Source organism: Protopterus annectens, chromosome 4.part0, assembly GCF_019279795.1.
Source record: "Protopterus annectens isolate FY-2018-M chromosome 4.part0, PAN1.0, whole genome shotgun sequence".
In the NCBI taxonomy this organism is placed as follows: domain Eukaryota; kingdom Metazoa; phylum Chordata; order Ceratodontiformes; family Protopteridae; genus Protopterus; species Protopterus annectens.
This window is the reverse complement of record NC_056733.1, coordinates 896848613-896874155: the sequence shown is the minus strand read 5'-3', so window position 1 is coordinate 896874155 and position 25543 is coordinate 896848613.

Genomic DNA, 25543 nt, shown 5'->3' with positions numbered 1-25543 from the left:
CACCCTTTGTACCTTTTCTTGGCAATGTCAAATTTACAAACCTGCAAGCAAAATCAACTCAGCTGAACCTCAAGATGTTACTGCTCAGTACCTGGAGCCTAAATAAAAAAACTACACTTCCTTCAAGTCCTCCTCACCCTTCAGAATATAGACATTTGTGAAACTACTGAACCGTAGCTTAAACTGAAAGAAAGTATCCTGTCAGTGCAAAGTTTCAGTGCCTTACACATTTTTCGACCAGTAGCTGCACAGACAAGGGCTAAAGGTGGAGGTGCCTAAATATACATCAATAACAAGCATACCTCGAAGTTGGTCAAACAGGATGATGCACTGGAGTTCCCCTACTTGCAAGTCAACATAGACAAAAGCCCATGCCATATCCTAGCCATACCTCTCAACCATACCAAATCTCTTGGTTTTCCATATTTTTTGAGGCCCAAATGATGGGGTGCCATGTTTCCCAAGTTGCACCCCTTAATTTCCAAATTCCCAGCTTTCTGAATTTCCCATTTTTTTTTTTGTTTAATTTTTTCCGGACTGACGTCATCACATGGAGGCATGTACAGTGACATCGGCTCTGTCCAGTCTGTCGGAGTTCTGCTCTGGGCCGTGAGTGAGTTTACAAGAGGGGCAGGAACATGAACACTGAGCTGCTTCCACATTTATCCATTCAAGTTACTTCTGCTCTGGGCCGAGGGGTGGGAAGACGTGGGATATTTTAAAAAATTAAAAAAAAACTGCAGTTAACAGCTGCCAACTTGCAGGCAGAATGTGGGGACTGGGGAAGTCTTACTTTAGAAACTGGCTGTCCATATTCTGTAGTCACTTGTCCAGGCAGGTAAACAGAAGGATTACTCAGGAAAGCTTGGCTGCTTATTGTGGCCTTGTGGATGCATTTGTTGATGGAGTAATAGGAAGAGAGTAACTATTATGGGTCAGTAAAGCATTAATTTTACAGATGTAATGTTGTTACATGGATCAGGGAGCCCCCAGCCAGCCCAGGTAAGATCCAATAAGAAAATGTGTTGGGACTCTGCATTTGGCACTGCTTTTTGATGTGCTTCAACAACATGATGCAGTGTATATGTTTTTTGCAGTTTTCTGATAAATCATTAATGACTTCAGTCCTTGATGATTTATCAGAAAACCACAAATTTTATGATAAACAGACCAGAAACCATAATAATTCCAACAATTTCAATCATTTTGGAGTGGTTCCTTTCAATAATGTTCCTGACGAATGTGATGATTCTTTAGATACTGGTGAGGTTCCGGTGGAGATACGTAGAAGTGAAAGGTTACAAAATGCCTCTCCAGATCGGAATAATACCTCCCATCCCAATCAAAATTTTTGGGAGGCCAATTTTTCAGGGGCCAAACCGAAACAGAAGAATATACACCAGAACACCAACAAGAGCAACCCCAAATTCAACAAATAGAAGAGATAGTAAGTATTGCTCTCAGTAATAGAGGTCCAGAGATTATCACAAACAAAGCAGGGGACTTCAAAGTATATAATTATTCCACAGTTCAGATTACTTCTGACATTGTGGAGTTCCTTGCTAAAGAACATACCTTTGTCCCCTCCCAACATCTGAACTTGGTTAAAACCATTCTTGACATTAAGACTTTCACTTGGAAACTGAATTTCAACTTGTTGATGGGGAATGTTATGAATGTATCCGGGTTTGATAGTTTTTCTATATTGAGCACTTTCAACCCCCCATTACATCCTGTACTCCAAGTGTTTGAACACTCGCTGCACTCAGGCTCCCTCTGCTCCCCTCCCCTCCCTGCCCCCAATTCCCACCGACCCCATTATCTCTACATTTATACGTACTTAACCACAACCCTGCTAACCCATCGTATTAACTTCTACCTCATACTCTCCGCCCTGTCCCCACCATCCTATTGCCTCACCAAACATAATTTCCTTCACCCACACCACTGTCTTTGATTTGACTATCAGATCTACCACTGTCGTGTCATACTTAACTAAAGTTCAGAATAAGATACTTCTCTCTCATTATGTTAATCTACACCTTACTACCCTTTCTGTTCACCACTTATGTACTCACCTTATATGAAAAACATATGTTTACTGACTATCAGTACCCTAAAGGCCATACTATCACTCCAGCTGTAAAGCTTCCCTCCTTCAGCCATGTTAATAACAAGGGGTATAGCCCTAAGTGGTCCCTCTTTCAGTTTACTAACCCCTTGCACATTACCTCTCAATCTAGACAATACTACAAAATTTTACACAAACTCCTGAGGCTTATCACAAGGTACAGACCAAGCCTCATACTCAATGGAGACATCCACCCCAACCCAGGCCCATCCATCTCTGATAAATACACCCCCTCCACCAGTGACCTAAGCCCTAAAACTATAATCACCAGACCAAATAACTCTTGCCTGGCCTGTCAACTGAATATTAGAAGTATTCGTAATAAGATACACAAATTGCATGCTCTCCTGGCTGTATACTCCCCTGAGATTCTCTGTCTATCTGAGACCTGGTTAAAGTCTAACACCACAGACAATGAAGTGTTACCACCAGGGTATAATATACACAGGCTGGATTGTGCTTCCAGGAAGGGGGGTGGAGTAGCCATACTCTACAAATCTGAGCTGAATCTGAGCATAGTTGTTAATCAACCACCTCAGATTAATAACTCAGAAATACTTGCCACTAGACTACAACTCAACAAAAGGAAATGCATCAACATCATCTCTTTTTATATCCCCCCAGGTAACAATGTAGCCACGCCTGAAGATATTCTTCACTGGCTATCATGTCACTGTCCCCAAGAAACCCTACTACTTGGAGACTGTAACATAGATTGGGGAACCTGTTCCTCAGAATCCCCTTCTACCCACATCAACCTACATGCCTTCACACAAACCATAACCACCCATACCAGACTTGGTAAACCCATCCAAAAAGATAGCATACTTGACTGGGTGCTAGTAAATAGTAACCCCCAACTCTACACTGCTGGTACCCTCCCCGACGACCTAAGTGACCACCTTCTCACCTACATAATTAAACAAAAAGCCATCAACCAACAACAACCCTTACTCAGGAAAGTCAGAAACAAAAAGGACTTTGACCCTACCAAATTCCAACAGGAACTTAACTCCTGTAATTGGGCTATGCTAAAACACCTCCCCTTAGATGAGGCAGTTGTATTTAACAACAAATTCCTTGAAATGCTAGATTTGCATGCACCTGTCCGCACAAAGTGTACTAAATTAGAAACGACACCCTGGCTTTTCAAAGAGACTAGACAAAAAATTATCAGTAGAAACAAAATATGGGCTCAGTGGCGCTCCACCAAAGAGCCCCATGACCATGTTAAATATAGGCAAGCTAGGAATCAAACTAAAAAATCCATAATGTAAGACAAAAAACAATACTATAGTAATTTGCAAACTGCTACCCAGAATAATCCCCAAAAGTTCTGGGCAGGCCTGAATAAAGTACTTCATCCTTGTAAAACATCTACACCAACCCCTGCCGCTACCATTGATAAAACCCCTGAAGAAGTCTCAAACAGTTTTAACTGCTTTTTTACTGAGACAATTCAAGCCCTAGCTAATCAATTACCTCCTAGATCTTCTGGCCCTGACAGTATCACCTCCAAAAACCAACTCTCGTTCAGCCTTACACCAGTGTCCATGGCTCTAATTCGGTCCTTGATCAAAAAACTAAAATCTACCACCCTCTCCACCGACAAACTCCCAGCTGAGTACCTACAAATATCAGCATATGCAGTATCAATATTATTTAATCGCACCATAGCAGAGGCTAAAATTCCCACCATTTGGAAGACATCCTACATAATCCCACTGCATAAAGGAGGATCATCCACTGAATTCTCCAATTATAGACCAATTGCCATACTTTCTCCACTTGCAAAGATAATGGAAAAATGTATACATAAACAATTCATGCACCGTGTAATCCAAAATCACCTTATGGCTGATAATCAACATGGCTTCCGACCTCACCACAGCACAACCTCAGCCCTACTGGCCTTCACCAATACCATAAATAATAACCGGAACAATAATTACATATCCTCAACTCTCTTTTTGGATCTATCCAATGCATTCAACATGGTCAATCACCAACTTTTGATTGACACCCTGCAAACTTTCAGCCTGGGCTATAAGGCCCTTCAGTGGTTTTCATCCTACCTCAGTGGGAGGCAGCAAGCTGTTCTCTGGCAGAACAAGCTCTCGAACCTGTTACCAAATACCCTCGGAGTACCACAAGGCTCCATACTAGGGCCCATACTGTTTTCCATCTTTATTAATGATCTACATACTGTCATCCCTAATGTCACCTGCATTCAATATGCTGATGACTCCACCCTGGTTTGCTTAGCTACATCTCCCTCAGACTTGAGGTCTGCTACCCAGTCCACATTCAATACTGTGGAAAACTGGTTCTCCGATCGGAGACTGTTATTAAACCCCAAAAAAACTAAAATGTTACTGTTCTCTCCAACACATAGGTCTACTGCTTTTAACTTCACTATAAATGCAAAAGATGGCACAATAATCTCTCCTGACCCCTCTACAAAACTATTAGGTGTCATCATTGACAACAACCTAAAATTTGACCTACAAGTAAATCAAACTATCAAAACCATCAATAAAAAACTTGGGTCTCTGTATAGAATAAAAGCCATCCTAACCTCTCCAGCCAAGATTGCTATAGCTCACTGTCATCTACTTGCTACACTGCTATATGCTTCCCCCTTCTCTCCAATCTAAACAAGACTGTACTCAGCAGACTGTCGACCTGTTATAATCACATTGCCAGATTTGTTACTGGTGTACCTTTTAGGACACACCACTGTATCAACCTCAAACGGCTTGGGTGGCTTGAACTACCCAATCTAATCCAATACAACCTTCTGATTATGGCCAATAAACTTCTCTATAACCCAAATCATACACCAGTTCTTAGGAACATAATCACCCCCTATAACAATCCAAGATTGCTTTGATCCTCAAATAAACTATTAATTCAAACCATCAAAACTAACAATGCAGCTGGTGATGCCCGATTCGCAAACTCTACAAGTAGAGTCTGGAACCTACTTCCAGCTGACATCACAATGCTCTCCTCCATAGACTAGTTTAAAACCAAACTTAAACAACACCTGGCACTAAACTGGCTATGCCACTGTAATAAGCCTGGCTAGCACTAATTAAGAAATGTTGAATAAACTAGTAACCTAGTTACTGTCATTTTGTTTCCCATGTTGTAAACAAGGGTAACCTTTAACCTGTGAACTTGTCTATTCATGATTGTCTATGTATACTTTGTATATATCTCTATATTGTTTCTACACTATTCTATTTACTTGGAGATTTTATTTTGTAATGAGTTTGTAATGTTTTTTACTGTATCTGTTTATGCTGGAGCTTTTCTCCCCGGGCCTCCACTGAAAATGGACATGTATCCAGTCTGACTATCCTAGTCAACAAATGTAAAATAAAATAAAATAAATAAATAAATAATCCAATAATAATCCAGCCACAAAAGACGAAGAAATTCTCCCACCTGGGTACAATATTTTAAGGGTTGATCGGGGAAAAAAAAAAGGGTGGTGGAATAGCTGTTATGTATAGAAGTACCCTTAATATCATCATGAATCCTATACAACCACCTAAGGTTGCTAATGCAGAGTTAATTGCCCTAAAACTTTGCTTAAATAATCTAAAAAGTATCCATCTTATTGTAATCTACATTCCGCCAGGGAACAACTTAGAAACTTTGGAGTCAACACTAAACTGATTAGCCTCTAACTACCCTCAAGAAACCATTGTATTAGGGGACGTCAACATTGATTGGACCAAATGTTCCACTGAGACTAATCCCATGCCCATTAATTTATATGGGTTCTCACAAAAAATTGTCTCCCCAACAAGAATTGGTAATGCTAACCACAAGGAGAGCATAATTGACTGGATTCTTACTAATAATGGGACACATAAATATACTACAGGGACCCTCCCTAATGACCTTAGTGACCACCTCATCACATTCATAATTAAACACAAATTTACCAACTCAAACCTTCCCATATACAGACTTGTTAGAAATAAAAATAAATTTGTTCCAACTCTATTCTTAACAGAACTCAAATCCTGTAACTGGTCCAAGCTAAAAACTCTGCCTCTTAAGGAGAGTGTGGCATTCTTTAATGACACATTCCTCAACATTCTGGACTCTCATGCACCTAACCGACATATCAGAACCAAGATACGGATAGCACCCTGGCTAACTACAGAAACCAAATCTAAAATTAAACTTAGAGATAAGGCCTGGGACAAATGGCGAGCTACTAAGACACATCAGGATCGCATTAAATTCCAGCAGCTTAGAAATGAAACGAAAAGAGACAGTACCCTGGACAAAAAGAATTATTTTTGTCACCTCCAAGATAAACACCAGAATAATCCAAAGAAGTTCTGGGCAGGCTTAAATAATCTCCTCCACTCAGGGAAATCGTCTACACCCACCCCAGAGACACTTATTGGTAAAAATCCAGAAGAAGTAGCAAATACCTTTAACTCCTTCTTTACCGAGACCATTCAGTCACTAGCCAATCAACTAACTCTTCCTTCCTCCCGCTTATTTACTGTTTCTGAGGAATCATCCTTCTCCTTTACTCTTCAGCCAACATCCACCTCTTACATTAGAGCCTTATTGAAGAAACTCAAACCAACTACCCTTTCTGCCGATCGACTCCCAGCTGAATACCTGCAAATAGCAGCAGACGTTATAGCCTACCCTATCTCAAGCCTAATTAACCGAACAATAACAGAGGCCACCATCCCTTCCATATGGAAAATATCCTATGTCATTCCACTTCACAAGGGTGGCTCCTCCACTGAACCATCGAACTATAGACCCATAGCAATTTTGTCTCCAATAGCCAAAATTATGGAAAGATGCGTTCATAAACAATTACTTCACTATCTTAACCTAAACATTCTACTGTCCCATACTCAACACGGTTTCAGACCCCACCATAGTACGACCACCGCCCTACTTTCCTTTACTGACTCAGTAAATAAAAACCGTAACATCAAAAAAATAACTTCTGCACTCTTTCTTGATCTGTCAAAAGCTTTTGACATGGTCAATCACGAGATTCTGCTCCACACCCTAGAAACCTTACACCTTGATAATCCAGCTCTCAGCTGGTTCAAGGCTTACCTCTCTGGTAGACAACAAGCAGTCCAATGACAAAATAAGCTATCTCACCTGCTGCCTAATACCATAGGAGTTCCTCAGGGCTCCATACTAGGTCCCCTCCTCTTTTCTGTATTCATAAATGAACTTCACACTGTTATCCCTAAAGCCACCTGTATCCAATACGCAGACGACTCCATCCTGATTTGCTCTGAAGTCTCTCTCTCTGATTTACAAGTAGTCACCCAACATTCCTTTACTGCAGTAGAAAAATGGCTCGCAGAACGGAAACTCATCCTAAATCAAAAAAAAAACAAATTACTAATATTTTTTCCCACCTCAGTGCCTCCACCAGTTCAACTTTCTCCACAATCTAATAACAATACCTTCTTCGTCCAATCTATTAATGATACCAAAATTGAGCCTGATACCAACACTAAACTTTTAGGGGTCATTATTGATAATAAGCTTAGATTTGATATGCATATCAGTCAAACCATAATGACAGTAAATAAGAAACTTGGATCCGTGTATAGAATTAAAAATTTCTTAACCCCTATTGCCAAACTCACTATTGCACGCATACATCTCCTCTCTACCTTACTGTATGCCTCTCCTGTCCTTTCCTTCCTCAACAAAAATGAGATCAATAAACTCTCTGTTGCCTATAATCACATTGCCAGATTTGTAATAAGTGCTCCTCATAGAACTCATCATTGTCTTAATCTAAGGAAACTCGACTGGCTTGAACTACCCAATCTTCTTAAACTGAACCAACTCACTGAAGCATTTAAAATAATCAAACAACCTGATAAAACCCCTTCACTGAGTGAAATATTGATCCCCTACTCCAATCTTAGCTGTCTTCGCTCCTCAAATAGATTTCTGGTCCAAACCATCAAATCTAATAACTTGGGCGGTGAAGCTCTCTTTGCCAATTCTATAGGGAAGGTTTGGAATTTCCTCCCTAATAACCTAAGACTTTCCACCTCCCTTTGTCAATTTAAAAATAATCTTAAACAATGTTTTAAGTCTCATTGGCTTTGCACATGTATTAACCCAGATTAGCCCTCCTTGACACATACTATACCCACTCCCCTGTACCTACTAGATGCTACTCTTGCTTTTCAAAGTTTCAAATAATTATCAACCAACGTCCTTAGCATTCTATCTCCTCTGGTTTCTATAGCAATCAAGCTCCTCCTTGCTTGACTGCATACTATAACAGTAAGGATCCTGTAACAAGTTATAGAAATATCATTGCATTTTGAGTTGTAATTAAATCACACTGTTGGCAAATGTATCTAAACCAAAAAAATATTGTTCCTGTAACTGTGTATTTATCTGTATGTAATCAATGTTGTACTTTTTTCTCTGTGGAGCTTTTCTCCCTGGGCCTCCGCTGAAAATGGACATGCATCCAGTCGGACTATCCCGGTCAACAAATGTAAAATAAAATAAATAAAAAAATAACTTGTGAATTAGATGTTAGACATAGTGTTAAGAATGGGTGTAAGGGGAAGTGCACACATAACACAAGTAAACATGAACGTGAGTACCTCAATTTTATCACGACACAGGACATCCGTGTTTGCAAACCAGATAAAGGAGGAGGATTGGTTATTTTCGATAATTCTGACTATGCAGAACGGATGAGGTTGGTATTGGATACCACTGCTTATCAACTGAGTTCATGAACAGAGGTTAATAAAGCCTATCAGATCAAAAATTGTATTAATGATTTATCTACAATTATATGCTGTTGTCATACCCTAGGTTCCAGTATTTTTTTTGGAATCCCCAAAATTCACAAAAGTTTGGTGGATCCACCTATGAGACCCCTAGTGGATGGCCGTAACTCACCTACCTATCCATGTGCAAAATATGTTGATTCAATATTGAAGAAATATTTTGAAACTGAAGACCAAGTCTGTAAGGACTCTTGGTCTTTTTTGAGCAAAATTGATAGCCTACAATTTAATGAGGAATGGAACTTTCTAACCGTGGACGTAAAAGATCTTTAGACCTGTATTCCACATATGTTAGGCATTGAGTGGATTGGCTTCATGTTAAGGAAAAATGGAGCATCAGGGGCAGAAATTTCTTTAGTAATAGAATTACTTGACGTCATTTTGTCTAACAACTATTTAATGTTTGGTAACGACTTCTATTTGCAAAAAGTGGGGTAGCTATGTGGAGCCAGCACAACTAATTTAGTCATGGCATACTGGGCGCAGAATTTGTATTCAAAATGAAAATCTGAGTAATTCCCTAGTATATTACACATGTTACCTAGATGATATTTTTATTCTATTAAAAGGTGACATTCATGACAGTAACAATTTAGTAGACTATTTCGATCAGTCAACCCAGTTTTTGGAATTTACATCCACGTTCAACACTGAGACAATTGCTTATTTAGATGTCTGGCTAACAAAGAATAGAGTACAACAAGGTTTTGTAGCCAAGATCCACTGGAAGAGCACATATTCTAAAGCCTTCCTGCACTTTTCAAGTTGTCATCCTCACCATCAGAAACGGTCAGTGGTTAAAGGCCAACTGGTAAGGGCTGCACGAATAGTAAGTCAGGACAATGAATTTGTGGATGAATGTTATTCATTAAAAAATATGATGTTAAGTTGTCTATCTCGCCTTCATTCTTGCTGGATGGGTTCGGAGCCGACCTCGGCTCCGAATCGGCCACTCTAAAAGCTCGAGAGTTGGTTCCACCGGCTCGAGGCTCCCCTTATATCCCACAATGCTAGGCGAGAGTTACCTCAGATCTCGTTTGCCGCTACAGCTTCGAGGTTGGTTTTCTACGGTTCTTGGTGAGTACTATTTCTTGTTGAAATTAGTCTTTAAAAACCCCTTTAATTTAATATATTTACTTAGTTTAGTGTAGTTTAGAAAACTTTTTATTCCCTTCCAAAAAATTTCCGTTTTTTCCCTCAAGAACCTTAGGTTCTTCCCTTGGGCCTATAGGCCTTTCCTTCCCTAGTGGAGTGTGTGTGCATTATTTTATTTTAAAATTCTAATACTGCTTTTATTATAATTTAACTTGACAGGGTGTAACTAGTGTGTTTGTGTGTGTTTGTGTACACCTCTTCAAATAAAATGTCTAAAGAAGCAAAGGTCTCGGATTCAAGAAGTGTGATGCGTGCTGTCAGAAAATGTCTCTGACAGACGCTCACTTCTTGTGTCTGTCTGGGGCCTTTGCACCTGCAGGACTCCTGTGCTGTGTGCCATGGCTTCAGCCCCAGGGTCCTGCAGGAAAGAAAGAATAAATTGATTCTCAGAGGCTTACTCAAGCTAGAGGATTCCCTGTCTGTTTCAACAGGGAAGCCCTCTAAGGCATCTAGGTCTTGGCTCCGGCTTCTGAGCCGAGACCTAAGGTTTCTCAACCTTTGCCTTCATCGGCTCCGGCTGGAGCCGATAAGTCTCAGTCCACAGTTTCTGTGGCTCCTCGCTCCGGCGAGCCGAGGTAGTAGAGTTCCGTGTCGGCTCCGACCAGACCTTCGGACCCGACAACTAGGAAGAGGTCCAGGTGACCATCTCTTGGCTCCGTTCATTGGGGTCCAGGGTCTCCCCTGCTGTGTGAACGGGCCAAAGATCTCACTCCTCTAGGTCATCGAGGCTGTCGGATCATGACCTTCAGAGGGTAGTGAGTCGACTACTTAAGTCCGAGGCATTGGCCCAGATGCTTCAGAGCCCGACTCATCAGTCGATGCCTGCCCCGGTCCACCAACATATTCCTCCTTCGACTCTCTTGAGCTCGGAGCCGGGTCGTGTCGGAACCGAGACTGTGATTGCGTCGGAGCAGATACAATTGTCTTCGGCTCCGTCGTCGGCTCCGTTTTCTTCCTTGGAAGAATCTCGGCGCCGGACTTCCCTCGTCGGCTCCGAGGGGGTGAGTGGCATCGGACCCTTGTCCGACCCCCTCTCCCTCTCGGTGCTTCGGCGCTGGTGAGTTTGGCTCCGACATCGGCCTCGGAGCCATCACTGTCGGTGCCGAGGGGGGTTCTTAGCTTCTCGGAGCGGGGACCTCTGGCTCTGCCTGACAGGGGTGCATTCGAGGTCATGCGGAGTGTGTTAGAGCCTGACTCTACTCCACAGTCGGCTCCGTCCGCCCCTCCCTCTATGGTGCCTCAGGCTAAGTCGACTCACTCCCTCATCCCGGACCGCAGAGAGCCAGCTCCTCAGGAGCCCCCTGTGGGGATTTCATCCTCTTCCGAGGCCTCTCCTGATTTGGCAGAAGAGCCCCCTCGGAAGAGGAAGTGCAAGAGGAAGCACATTGACTCACCTGAGTCCATCACGTCAGACACAGATTTGGATGATTCTGAGGGTTCCCCCCGTTCCCCTTCTGAAGATGTCTCATTTGCAGACATTCTGGAGATCCTGAAACAGAGGGGAAATTGGCCAGCCCTCAACCCTTCGGAGGACGAATCTGTGTATCTTGAGGCGTTTGGCTCTCGTCCTTCCACCTCCTGGGTGTCCCCCCCCTTCGAACCCCTCATGCAGGTGGTTGCTAAGAAGGCATGGACGGCTCCTGATTCAGTGGACCCCACTCCCAGGAGACCCTCTAAGTTCATAACAGCTCCAGCAGACAAACAATTTTTAACAAAAGGAGTTTCTGTGGATGCTATGGTGGTAGCTGCTGCCACTAAGAAGGAGCTAGCTGATCCTTCAGTACCTGTCCATCCACCTAACAAGGAATCTAGGTCCATGGATAGGTACGGGAAGCGGATGTTCTCAGCGACATTTACCATGCGTTAAGCTGAACTACCTGTGCCATTTTACTCGTCTTCAAAGGGACTTGATCAAGGAAGCGAGTGAAATGTTAAAGGATCCTACAGCTGCGGGTTTCCAAGATAAGATGAACACGCAGCTGGCTACCCTTAATTCCATAACCAACTCCTCCATCGCCTTCTTTCTTACGCGGCTGATGGGCGAGCAGAGCCGCGGGACAGGTGTGGCCTTACATAGGCATGCCTGGATGCGGCTATGCAATTTTGGACCCCTTCAAGGCGTCTTTCACGAACTCCCTTTGATGGATCATCCTCTTTGGTCCTCAAGTGAAAGAAACCTTGACTAGGTGCGAGACTGATGGCAAGACCCTTTCTGCCGTCGGAGTCCGTTTTTCTACTCCTTCCAGGCCTTACCCCAAAGGCCAGAAAGGTGGAAAGATGTGGTTCCGTAAACAATCTCAAGGGACTTCGCCTGACGCAGAGTCGTTTTTCCACCAGAGGCAGAGGTGGGAATAACAATGGTAGACGTCGCCCTAGGGGCAGGGGGGGTCCGCAGAACCAGGGCAATCGGGAAGCCTTCCCTGACAAACCCTTTCAGCATCCCTGAGGTGTTGCCCGACTGCCCATCTTCGGAGGCAGTCGGGGGAAGATTGTCACTGTACCCAGAAGCCTGGCTATCCCTGACTCAAGACAAATGGGTACAGTCCATCATTTCGAAGGCTATTCTATCCCCTTTCTTCGCTTCCAAATCAGTCAAAAATCCCTTCCAGATGTTCCACCCGCTCAAAGGGATCTAGCAGTTTTGGAAATTTCAAAACTGCTTGCAAAAGAGCAATCCAGCCAGTTCCAGCAGACCAGCAAGGATCCGGAATCTACTCAAGGTTCTTTTTAGTTCCAAAGAAAACAGGGGACTGGAGACCAATTTTGGATCTCAGTGTCTTGAACAAATCAGTCAAGAAAACAAGATTTCGATGGTCACGCTGCAATCCATCCTTCCCCTTTTGGGCAAAGGAAACTGGATGTGCTCTATAGTCCTTCGCGATGCGTACTATCACATAAAGATGAACAGACGCTCCAGAAGATTCCTCCGCTTCAGGCTGGGAACCAGTCATTTTCAGTTCAGGGCCCTGCCCTTTGGTCTCACCACTGCCCCGGTGTTTACCAAATGCATGGCAGTGGTAGCTTCTCACCTGAGACGACAAGGATTCCAGGTGTTTCCATATTTGGACGACTGGCTCCTCACAGCTCCCACCAAGCATCTCCTTCTGATGGCCAGAGATTACACTTTTCGCGTTTGTCAAAAGCTGGGTATTTCAATAGATTATGAAAAGTCTGTTTTGTCGCCTTGTCGTACTATTACCTACATAGGCGCAAATCTAGATACAATAAACATGTCTGCAAGGCTAACACATCAGAGAATATCAGACATTCACAAATTGGTATCACTCCTTCTCAACAACAACAGAATCAAAGCCAGGTTAGTTCTAAAGGTGTTGGGAATTATGGCAGCGGCCATACCTCTGCTTCCATTAGCCAGATACCACATGCGGATCCTTCAGTGGATGCTTTTTACTCAATGGTCATACCAGGAACTTCCAATGTCTCACACCATTGTGATCACGCAAGTGTGCAAAAAGCATCTCATGTGGTGGATGTCTTCCCCCCAGCTCCTGTCGGGAAGACCCTTTGTTCCACCTCCTCCGGTTGCTACTCTGACAACGGATGCCTCCCTGATCGGGTGGGGGGGGCATTATCAGGGCAGGACAGTCCAGGGCACATGGCAACCAAACGAATGCCACTTGCACATAAATGTTCTGGAGATGAGAGCAGTGCTTTTAGCGTTGCAAGCCCTTCAAGACTCTCTTCCCTTGGGAACAATTGCAATCCAGACAGACAATATGTCTGTAGTGTGGTACATCAACAAACAAGGCGGAACCAGATCATACACACTGAGAAGCACTCAGACTGTGGCAATGGGCGATTTCTTCTCAGCGGTTTCTGATAGCAACGACATCCCCGGAAGTCCAATCATATGCGGACAAGTTGAGCAGAGCTATACTCATGCCTCACAGTGGTCTCTGAAAGACTCTGTAGTGAGAGAATTTTTCTCAAGTGGGGTCAGCCTTGCTGCGATCTTTTGCTACTCCCCAAAACAGCAAGTGCAGAGAATATTTCACTCTATTCCCTTTACCAGGCCAACCCAGCAGAGGCGCTCTAGTCCAAGTTTGGCCCGGGGACTTCTGTATGCATTTCCACCTTCCCACTGATCTCTCAAGTAATACAGAAAGCTATCGCTCAGAAGGCCTCATTGATCCTCATTGCTCCTTACTGGCCTCGACAAGTGTGGTTCCCCTTTCTACATCGTTTTCTCTTGAGCGACCGTGGAATCTGGTCCTAGTTCCAGATCTTTTGATCCATCAGTCGGGTCAGTTTCATCGCTCCCTCCCTCTCTGAACCTCACTGCTTGGTTCCTCCATTTCCAACCTTAGCCAGGCTTCCTCAATTATCTCACTCTGTTAGAGATATATTGATAGCTTCCCATAAATCTTCCACTCGAAGATTTATTTGAGTAAGTGGAAACGCTTCTCATATTGTGCTCAAGGAAAGGACATAGATCCTTTCACCGCTTCCATCCAACTAGTCCTTGATTTTCTAGCTGAACTCTTCCATGCAGGTTCATCTCCCTCTACACTTAAAGTTCAATTGGCAGCTATTTCTAACTTTCATGTGGGTATTTCTGAATCTGCCCTAATGTCCCACAAACTCTGCAAAGCCTTTTTGAAAGGAGTTTTTCTTCTCAGACCTCCTATAAGAAATCCTCCTTCTCCTTGGGACCTAAATTTAGTTCTTGCTTCTTTGATTCTTCCCCCTTTCAACCTGCAGCTTCCTGTTCTTTAAAATTATTATCATGGAAAACTCTTTTCTGGTAGCTATTACATCAGCTAGAAGAGTTTCAGAGCTTCAAGCACTCAGCTGTCGTCCTCCTTATCTTTTGTTTCATAAGGACAGAGTATCCTTACGAACTAACCCGTCCTTTTGCCTAAAGTGGTCTCGACATCAAATCTGAATCAATCCATTGATCTACCAGTCTTTTTCCAGAATACTCCAATAGGTCTGAACAAAAATTACACTGCCTGGATGTTCACCGTCAATTGAGGTACTACTTGGATAGAACTAAACAGTTCAGAAAATCTGATCAGCTGTTTGTGTCTCCTATGCGGAGAGCAGTCGGACTATCCCGTCAACAAATGTAAAATAAAATAAATAAAAAAATAACTTGTGAATTAGATGTTAGACATAGTGTTAAGAATGGGTGTAAGGGGAAGTGCACACATAACACAAGTAAACATGAACGTGAGTACCTCAATTTTATCACGACACAGGACATCCGTGTTTGCAAACCAAATAAAGGAGGAGGATTGGTTATTTTCGATAATTCTGACTATGCAGAACGGATGAGGTTGGTATTGGATACCACTGCTTATCAACTGAGTTCATGAACAGAGGTTAATAAAGCCTATCAGATCAAAAATTGTATTAATGATTTATCTACAATTATATGTTGTTGTCATACCCTAGGTTCCAGTATTTTTTTTGGAATCCCCAAAATTCACAAAAGTTTGGTGGATCCACCTATGAGACCCCTAGTGGATGGCCGTAACTCACCTACCTATCCATGTGCAAAATATGTTGATTCAATATTGAAGAAATATTTTGAAACTGAAGACCAAGTCTGTAAGGACTCTTGGTCTTTTTTGAGCAAAATTGATAGCCTACAATTTAATGAGGAATGGAACTTTCTAACCGTGGACGTAAAAGATCTTTAGACCTGTATTCCACATATGTTAGGCATTGAGTGGATTGGCTTCATGTTAAGGAAAAATGGAGCATCAGGGGCAGAAATTTCTTTAGTAATAGAATTACTTGACGTCATTTTGTCTAACAACTATTTAATGTTTGGTAACGACTTCTATTTGCAAAAAGTGGGGGTAGCTATGTGGAGCCAGCACAACGAATTTAGTCATGGCATACTGGGCGGCAGAATTTGTATTCAAAAATGAAAATCTGAGTAATTCCCTAGTATATTACACATGTTACCTAGATGATATTTTTATTCTATTAAAAGGTGACATTCATGACAGTAACAATTTAGTAGACTATTTCGATCAGTCAACCCAGTTTTTGGAATTTACATCCACGTTCAACACTGAGACAATTGCTTATTTAGATGTCTGGCTAACAAAGAATAGAGTACAACAAGGTTTTGTAGCCAAGATCCACTGGAAGAGCACATATTCTAAAGCCTTCCTGCACTTCTCAAGTTGTCATTCTCACCATCAGAAACGGTCAGTGGTTAAAGGCCAACTGGTAAGGGCTGCACGAATAGTAAGTCAGGACAATGAATTTGTGGATGAATGTTATTCATTAAAAAATATGTTTTTGAGTCGTGACTCCCTGAAGCTTTATTAGATTCCTTGATAGAAGAGGTCAAATCCAAGAGGCTTAATAAGGTTTATAACCCTGTTTTGGGTGTTAAGCAAGTAGGTATTGCCCAAGACATTATTTCTAATTTTGGCAACCAAGAGGTCATGAACAGCCTTGGTGAACAGAATGTAAGCGGTGAAACTGACTTTCACCTGAGTTTTATTACCACATTCACTGTGGATAGTCAATTAATTACTAAGATTATCCAGAAAAACTGGGAACTATATAGAATTAATCCAATGTTATTTAGTAAGTTAGAAGATCACCCTAAAGTGATTTTTAGAAGGGGTAAAAACCTAAAGAATATGTTGGAACAACAACATAGGAGTGCCCCTAAAATTACAGGTATGGGCAAATGTGAATCCTGTAATTATTCTAAACATGTCGATGTTGCGAATTATTTCCTCATCAACAACATTCAGTACAAACTAAAACAGAGATTTAATTGTAACTCCAAGAATGTGGCTTATTTAGCTAGGTAACAATGTTGCCCTGCGTTTTACATCGGCAAAACGGAGCATAGAATCCGCGATCGAGTCTTTGAACATCAGTATGCAATTTCCAAAGGGAAAATTGAAAACGCCCTAGCGAAACAAATTCTGACCTATAAGGAACACAAATTTAAATATATGATCATAGACCAGGTACTCTATGACATCAGGGGTGGCCCTCTACCTTTACAATTAGAGGAATTAGAACTTTTTTGGCAAATTAATGTGAATACCTATAATTTTCCAGGCCTAAATTAAACTTGTTCCATCAGTTGCATTTTGGCTATTTTGGTATGCTGGTAATTCAGTTTAGTTGTGGCTATCTTTTGCATCTGGTGTGTATATCTTGGTGTGGTGTCTTTTCAAGCAACTTTAAGTAAAACTGTATTTAGTTAAGTAAGTATTATGGGCTAGATAATTTATTTATAATAATCACTGTTTCCCCATTTTTAATGTATAGAGTGGTGTGGTGTCTTTTAAGTAATTTTTAGTAAAACTGTATTTACTTAAATACATTTTAAGGGCTAGCTGATTTATTTATAATAGTCATTGTTTCCCCATTTTTAATGTATAGATTAAGTATTTTTAATTTTGGTAGCTAGTAGTGGCTTCTAAGAGGGAGTGTGTCTTTAAACACGTGTTTCATTTGTCTGTGCCGATTGGTGCAATCTATCACCTGGTACTATTTCAGTACATTTCAATTTTGAATTGTATATAGTTGTTATGTATGTGTACATAGCAGAGATATTTTAGGAATAATTTGCCTGGAAATAGCAGGGGAGTAGCCAGGATTCAAGCAGGAACAGTTTTAAATTGATATATGCATTGCTGAGTTCCAAGATTTTGTGATACAATTGGAGTAAAATGCATTTCCTGCTTTGTTGTGAGCTTTGTAAACTGAGAGATGTTTGTCACTAGAGGGCAGAGCTCATTTGGTGGAATGGATTTGTAGTATACCTCTTAGGGAGGGCATTTGTTAGAGTGAAAGACTGATCTGTGTGCAAACTGAAGGTGAGAGTAGGTGATGAGGTGATAACCCTCAAGCCAATTCAGTTACATGAGCATAGTGCAGTGATGTGTGGAATATGGGGCTGTTGGAAGCAAATGTGGCTATTGTTGCTCTAGATTAGCTGTCAGGATGGATTAGAGGATGGTGAAAAGAGGAGGCGCTTACAGAAGTATAGGCAGTTGTGAGGATGCTAATGTTATCCGGCTGCTTTCAGTCAGATATTGTTTGGCTCTGTATAGAAAACCTAACTTCTGATTTTTTTTTTTTTTGTTTGTTTTGATTGCTTGTTGGACATGGAGGTTGAATGTCATGGTATTATCTACTATAATGCCCTAGTAATGTAGTATTGGAGACTACTGCAATACTTGTGTTATTTGCAGAGATGATTTGAAAGCTAGTTTTGTATTTGATATGAGCCTTATGAGTGAAAAGTCAAAGTTTTATCTTTTTTTGGGTTTAATATTAGGCCTAATTTTGCTTACATGTTTTCTGTGGAGGTGAATGAATCTTGTGTGAGCTGTTGGAGAATGGGATTTCATGCAGAGCAGATAAGGATTGTATCATTAACATATTGTACTAGTTTGGTGTGTTTTAAGGCAATGTGTAAATTATTGATAAATATACAAGCAGCAGTGGTCCTCATATGGAGCCTTGGGGAACACTGGCAGAGAATGGTAACAAGGTAGAAATGCTAGATTGCCATTTTACAGCTTGGGATCTGTCGGACAGGCAGATTTGGATTCAGGAGAGACTGGAGTAGGACAAATTAAGGGAAGTGAGATGCTGGAGCAGTTTATTATGATAGACATTGTCAAAGGCTTTAGATAGGGTCAAGAAAAGGGCAGATGCAATATTACCTGTATTGCAACTATGGTTAATGCTGTTAGAGAAATCTGTTAGTGCAATAGTGGTACTGTGGTTTGGTCTAAACCCATGCTAAGTGGGGGAGATGACAGGATTGCCAAGAATGGGGGTGAGGAGTTGCATTTTTCTGGGATTTTTGATGGGGTTAGAAGTATGACTATAAGTCTGCAGTTGGAATGATTAGTTGTGTTTCCCTCTTTCTGCAGGGATAGGATGATTTATTCCGTATGAAAGGACATACAACTGTTGGATAGATCTGTCAATGACTATTGAGACAGGATAGGCAATAGCATCTGCAGCAGTTTTCAGGTATTCAGTGAGTAGGATATCTGCAGCTAGGATGATAAGTTTTAATTTGTGGAGGTGCTTTTTAATGCTAGAGGTTGGGACAGTGATGATGGAGAACGTGTTATGGCTGCCACTGACTGGGAAGTTAAGCTGGGACGAATGATTAGTGTCTACGTTAAGTAGTGATTTTATGGTGCCGATGAAGGGAGAACAGTTCAGTATCATATTTCATTGTGATCCATTTCCTCAGGAAAAAGTGCTACTGTTGGTGTATTTAGTTTGGCCCTCCCATCAGTATGTCTGACAAGTTACATTACTTATTAAACCTTCACCTAGCATTATTTGGGATGACTGACGTTCTACAGTCTCAGATGGAGTACATGATTTGCCCTAGTACTTTGTTGTCAAGATCACTAAGTTTCAGAACTTTATTCATGGTGACTATCAGTCTTTCAGGTTTTATTTTTTCTGTTGTGTCTTTTATGTTTCTGGTTGTGATTGTTGATAATGATTTGTGTGAGCTGGTCTGTGGAAGTGAGAAGTTTGCTTTTGTCTTTGCTTTCTGAACTACTGGTACATGATTTCAACAGAAGTGTTGCTGATAGGGAGCAGGAACAGTTTTTATTCCTCTGGTGTGTGCCTTTTCTCCACACTTATATAGTGTTACCATTTTATCTAAAAAGAGCAGACAGGTGAACTCCCATATAGCAAATGGAGGAAGTTTCTCCCTGTAAAAATTATTATTTCATTTTTTGTTGCCATGGATGTTGCTACACTGAAATTAATTTCATGATGTTGTGAGGTACAAATTTTGTGATTACAGTGCTCTGTCATGGATTGATACTCAGACTGCCATCAGCACTATGCTAAGTTGTTCAAATAGATGTTCTAAGTCAAGTCAGGGATCGCTGCTCTGATGAACAGCTATACAAGGCATCATGTCATGATGTCATTCATGCAAACAGACTAGTTTGTTTACTTGTTTGTGTTTCTTAACCATGTATTTATTTATTATTTTTATTTATTTTTATTAATTAGAATAGTCTTATTGGGCATGTAAAATATTCGCAGTTAAGATCACAGGTAGTATGTATGTGTCCAGATTGCCAGAGCCCACCATCAACAGAAGCAAACATCAACAGGCAGAATGTGTACAGAACATATTATTACATGAATTATCTCATTGTTTACCAAAAGAGGAGGTGATTCATGGGCATACATCTTTAATTAAGTCTACATCACACATCCATGATGATCCAGATGCTCTGGTGTTAGGTTGATGAAGTCCACCCCATAAACACACACAAAAACAGCAGGCCTTACAGGACATCATGGTTACAATATATTCTTCCCCTTTAATGAAATCTGAAGAAGCGTGCCCTGGTAGCACGTGAAAGCGCTCATTCTATGTACTTGGAATAAATTTCGTTTATGCTTCATTTCGTGGTGGTCCTTTCCTGTTTCTTTCTGATACTCAGCTTTTTATCTGTGGAGTTGGACGGCAGTGGAACCTCTATTAACAACTTTAATGAAGATCTCCAAGAAGACGCTTGGTATTCCATTGGTCAAATATTAGAAATATTTTACAATCAGTAGATTCCTCAATACTATATGTTCAGATTTTGGGGAAGTATTCTTTCTTGATATGGATTGCATTGTACCTGAGAAACTCTTCCAATGACATTAAGAACTGTTCATGTGATAAGTTGTCTAACAGGTATCACATGTTTTGAATTGTATCACCCTCAGAATCCATGGTAGAAGCAATTGAAGGCATTTATTTATTTACTTTTTGCTTTTGTTTACCAGGAAAGTCCAACTTTGCACATGTTCCATTTTCAATGGATGCCCAGGGACAAATGCACCATTTTACAAAATGAGTAGCAGGCAGTTATACAAGATTTACATAATAAATGTTAATACATAGAATAATAATAATATGACGGTTAACCAAACAATAATAAATGTACATACATAATAATGATATGACAGTTATTCAAAAAATAATATATGTACGCACATAGAATAGTAATGATATGGCAGTTATTCAAAAATAATAAATGTACATACATAGAATAGTAATGAAATGATAATCAAAAATAATAAATGTGCATACATAGAATAGTAGTGATATGATAATCAAAAATAATAAATGTACGCACATAGCATAGTAATGATATGGCAGTTATTCAAAAAATAATAAATGTACATACATAGACTAGTAATGATATGATAATCAAAATAATAAATTTACACACATAGAATAGTAATGATATGGCAGTTATTCAAAAATAATAAATGTACATACATAGAATAGTAATGATATGATAATCAAAATACATAGAATAGTAATGATATGATAATATAGCAATAACCCACGCCTGGGTGTGGGTAATGCTGGATTTACCCACGGTTGGCGTGGTTTGGTCATGAGGGCGAAGCCAGAGTGGCCAAACAAAGCCAACCATGGGTAAATCCAGCATTACCCACACCCAGAAGTGGGTTATTGCTATTATACAATGACATTGTTTAAGAAAAAAAATAATTACTTTTCTTAAATAATGGCATTGTATAATGCCTCCTTGCTGCCCTTCTGCAGCTGTCTGGTATTCTGTGGCAGTTCTGATGTACTGCGCATGCATATGCCTATGCAGTACATCAGAACTGTGGGCAAAAGCAACGGAGAAAGCAAGATCTCTGTTGCTTTTTACAAACTGTTTTCGCTATGTTAAATGGGTTTAACATAGCGAGACAGCTTTAAAAAAAGCAATGGAGAATCTCCTTTGCTTTTTTTAAAGCTGTCTCGGTATGTTAAACCCATTTAACATAGCGAGACAGTTTTGAAAAAAAACAATGGAGAAAGCAAGATCTCCGTTGCTTTTTACAAACTGTTTTGCTATGTTAAATGGGTTTAACATAGCGAGACAGCTTTAAAAAAAGAAACGGAGAATCTCCGTTGCTTTTTTTAAAGCTGTCTCGGTATGTTAAACCCATTTAGCATAGCGAGACAGTTTTGAAAAAAGCAACGGAGAAAGCAAGATCTCCGTTGCTTTTTATAAATTGTCTCGCTATGTTAAACTCGTTTAACTTAGCGAAACAGTGTGAGCAAAGAGTTATAGTAATGGAAAAAGTCCGGGCGACCGGACCTTTTTCCATTACTATAACTCTGATTTACAACGTGCACGCTGATTTTGAATATTTAATGGGGGGGGGGGGGTCATTGTATAATCAAAAATAATAAATTTACACACATAGAATAGTAATGATATGGCAGTTATTCAAAAATAATAAATGTACATACATAGAATAGTAATGATATGATCAAAAAATAAATGTAATGGTATGATAACCAAAAATAATAAATGTACATACATAGAATAGTAATGATAGGATAATCCAAAAATAATAAATGTACATACATAGAATAGTAATGATAGGATAATCCAAAAATAATAAATGTACATACATAGAATAGTAATGATAGGATAATCCAAAAATAATAAATGTACATACATAGAATAGTAATGATAGGATAATCCAAAAATAATAAATGTACACACATAGAATAGTAATGATATAATAATCAAAATAATTACACACATAGAATAGTAATGATATGATAATCCAAAAATAATAAATGCACATACATAAAATAGTAATTATATGATAATCCAAAAATAATAAATGTACATACATAGAATAGTAATGATATGATAATCAAAAATAATAAATGTACATACATAGAATAGTAGTGATATGATAATCACAAATAATAAATGTACATACATAGAATAGTAATGATATGATAATCAAAAATAATAAATGTACATACATAGAATTGTAATGATATGATAATCCAAAAATAATAAATCTGCATACATAGAATAGTAATGGTATGATAATAAAAAAATAATAAATGTACATACATCGAATAGTAATGATCTGATAATCAAAATAATAGACTTACATACATAGAATAGTAATGATCTGATAATCCAAAAATAAATGTGCATACATAGAATAGTAATGATCTGATAATCAAAATAATAAATGTACATACATAGAATAGTAATGCTATGATAATCAAAAAATGTACACACATAGAATAGTAATGATCTGATAATCAAAATAATAAATGCACATAACATACAATAGTAATGATATGGCAGTTATTTAAAAAAAATAAATGTACATGTATAGAATAGTAATGATATGATAATCAAAATAATAAATGTACATACATAAAATAGTAATGATATGATAATCAAAAAATAATAAATGTACATACATAGAATAGTAATAATCTGATAATCAAAATAATAAATGTACATACATAGAATAGTAATGCTATGATAATCAAAAAATGTACACACATAGAATAGTAATGATCTGATAATCAAAATAATAAATGCAGATAACATACAATAGTAATGATATGGCAGTTATTTAAAAAAATAAATGTACATGTATAGAATAGTAATGATATGATAATCAAAATAATAAATGTACATACATAAAATAGTAATGATATGATAATCAAAAAATAATAAATGTACATACATAGAATAGTAATGATATGATAATCAAAAATAATAAATGTACATACATAGAATAGTAGTGATATGATAATCACAAATAATAAATGTACATACATAGAATAGTATAAAATAAAATAAGCAGAAGACCGTTCATCCAAAACTAGTAAATGAATAAATGGTCCAGGCAGCAGCAGGAAACAGCTAAATTAATAATTGATTATAAAATTCACACAAGCTCTTTCACCCTGACTCAAATGCAGGGCTTTTTCAAGTGAAGTACAAAACACAACACCCCTCCGTTTAAATGCCCTCATTCATAAAAAAGCGCCAAAAAGTCTTAAAGTGATACGTACAAATCTGCATCTAAAATGCTAAGCAAAGCAACATTAGTTAACATAACTTCATCCACTAATGGTCAAAGTGCCTCACATTAAGTACATTCTGCTCAGCACAAAACATTGTTCCCTAAACAAATCAAATAAGAAAGCAATAAATATATAACCAACTTTCAACAGTCCCTACACGGTCATGAATTTATATATATATATATATATATATATATATATATATATATATATATATATATATATATATATATATATATAAATATTAAGGGCTAAGAAATGAGATAAAAGCTAAAAAAATGAAAAAATAATAAATAATAACAGTATAATAACACATGTACATATTACCAAAAGATGTTTAAAATCAAGACTTTTTATTGCAACTTCTAAGCTCTCTTAATTAAATAGGGCTTGATAGAGATGTGATCATTTAAACCCGGGGGTTGGGCTGCGTTCAGTTTTACTATAGAGTCAAAGATTCAGAGAAGATTCAGAGAAACATTATTGTCGTTTAGGACCACACAGTGCAGCCTAAATGAAATTACAAATGTCAGCTCTTGAGAGAAATGCAGTGCAAATAACATAGATACAGAGCAGTATCAGAGAATAACATAAGAAACTAACAACATGTATGACATGCAAGAGGTCAAATTATATAAATTTATTTATGTTTATTATATTATTATTATTTATTATATATTTTTCTTCTTCTTCTTTCTGCTTTTCCTGGTTAGGGATCACCACAGCAGATCACCTGTCTGCTCATGATTGGCAGTGGAGTTTTATGGTGTCGAGTTGCCAGCCTTCCACAGAAGGCACACACACATGTGTACTCATGCCTAGGGCCAATTTAGAGTGTCAAATCCACCTATAGCATGTCGTTGGGATGTGGGAGGAAACCGGAGCACCTGGAGGAAACCCATGTGACCACAGGGAGGACATGCAGACTCCGCACAGCATGCATTCCAGCTGAGGATTGAACCAGAGAACCTCTTGCACCACCACAGCTGCCCATTATTTATTATATATTAATATATTTATTATATTAATTATACAGGCAAATTAGGGGAGTAGCCATGGGTACAGCAGCTGCCCCCATATTTGCAAATATAGTATTATTGTATTGGGAGATTAATTCTGTTTTTAAATTTGAATTTTGGAAATAAATAGTGGGTTATTAGAGATTTTTGGATGATGTTCTATTAATCTGGAAAGGATCTATTGATAAATTAGAGGAATGTTTTGAATATATTAATAATACGGTTGAATTTTTGAAACTTACAATGCAATTTGAAGTTTGAGTGATTACATTTTTCTCCTTGACAAAGGATGTGGATAATGGTATATTTGTTTCTAGTATTTTTAGAAAGGACACATGGTGTAATAGTTAAGTGCACTTTCAAAGAGCTTATGGCAAAAGCACAACATTGTGAAGGGGAAGTTAGTACATATTTCGAGAATGACTTCTGATGATAAAAAGTTTTTAATGGAGATTGACAAATTAAATGAAATGTTTTTGAAAGAGCATACCTGGAATGGTTGGTGGACCAAGTTATT